This window comes from Lucilia cuprina, chromosome X, assembly GCF_022045245.1.
Source record: "Lucilia cuprina isolate Lc7/37 chromosome X, ASM2204524v1, whole genome shotgun sequence".
In the NCBI taxonomy this organism is placed as follows: domain Eukaryota; kingdom Metazoa; phylum Arthropoda; class Insecta; order Diptera; family Calliphoridae; genus Lucilia; species Lucilia cuprina.
Window position 1 is genome coordinate 10,695,098 of NC_060949.1, and position 1,515 is coordinate 10,696,612.

Here is a 1,515-nt window from a genome sequence, read left to right on the forward strand (position 1 = left end):
GGACAATCTCTTAACAAAACAAGTAGAAAACCAAATAAAATATCAAGAAAATTCATTGGAGCTATTAACAAAAATTGACGAAAACCAAAAAGGTTCCAACAATGAATTTAAGGAAATAAATAAAAATCTTTTAACTTTAAATAAATATTTAAAACGTAGCTGTGAGTACAGGAAGCGTCAATACAGATTAGAGAAAGAAAAATTTGAATTTATGAAGAAAAATGAAATAGAAAAAACAAAAAGGAAAATTGCACAACTTGAACTTAAACAAAAAATTTTCGAACTGGAAGCAAGAAAAACATTGTGAAAAATTTTATTTTAAGACCTTATTGGTATTCGTAATCAATTTTTAAATTTTGAAAACAACTGAAGTATTATAAACCTTTTTGAAATTTAAAAATTGATTATGTTTTTATTTTTTTAGTTTTATGTAAATTTAGTTACTGAATTGTTTTATGTTTTTAATAAATAGTTTATTGAAATTTAGTTTAAACGTTTTATTAACTTCTTGTCATATTATTTTTTATATCATTTCTAATATTTTTCGCAATATTAGAAAAATTACTTTCTATATAACTTTCGATATTGTTGTTAATGTTTAAAGTTATACTACTTATATCCTAATTTTGCAAAATAGGGGTTTCAACTTTGTACAGTAAACAAATGTTATGTAGTGCACAACAGACATTAAGAATTTGGACCGCCTTTTCTGGGGAATAATCCAAACGTTCTTTCAATAATCGACCTTCCTTTCGAATGTTGGTCATTAAAATAGGATTCCGCGGAATTTTCAGCAGCATTTCTGTATGGAGTCAAAATCCATGGATCCAATGGATATCCAGAGTCACCTGCAATGATAATCAATTATTTAATTTTTCTTCTGTGAAGATAAAATAATCGTCACGAGTCTTACCTAATATTCTTGTTCCAGTATCACCAGTTTGAAACATTTCTTTTAAATATTCCCTCTCCTCTGATAAATTCCAAACATGTGAATCATGACAAGCACCTCCATAACGCCCATTAATAGCCCTTATGTACATTTCATGATCACATATATATAAATTAGTAGTATTCAATAATTTTTAATTGTATCTATGTATATGCATGTCCACACTTACGGCCATAGCATTAATACTATGTTTCAGTTTCCTGTTGAAATACAAATGTTCATTATTATTTGGCCTTATAATTTGAATATGAGTTCCATCAACGGCTCCAATTACACCTGGTATGGAACATTTAGTATTAAAAAATCTTTTGGCTTCCATCTTTTTCTCTTCACACATTTCGAAAACAATATGCTTGGTACAAAGATTTGTTTGGATAGCTTCGCAAACTTCACCTATACAAGCTGAAATGGATGATTGCGAAATACCTAAGAAACGATCTTGGCCTATCTGGTTTTGATAACCACCTTGTGCCAAAAACTTTAATGTGGCTGCCAATTTCAACATTGAAGGAATAGATGTAGATCTTTGTGCAGCTTTTAAATCATCTTTAATCGAATTGAAA

General features: G+C 28.6%; 1 pseudogene; it reads right to left on the reverse strand.

Annotated features, from left to right (window-relative positions):
* Window positions 1-488: 488 nt before the first annotated feature.
* LOC124418578 lies at window positions 489-1,447 on the reverse strand (annotated as a pseudogene).
* Between the last annotated feature and the right edge of the window lie 68 nt (window positions 1,448-1,515).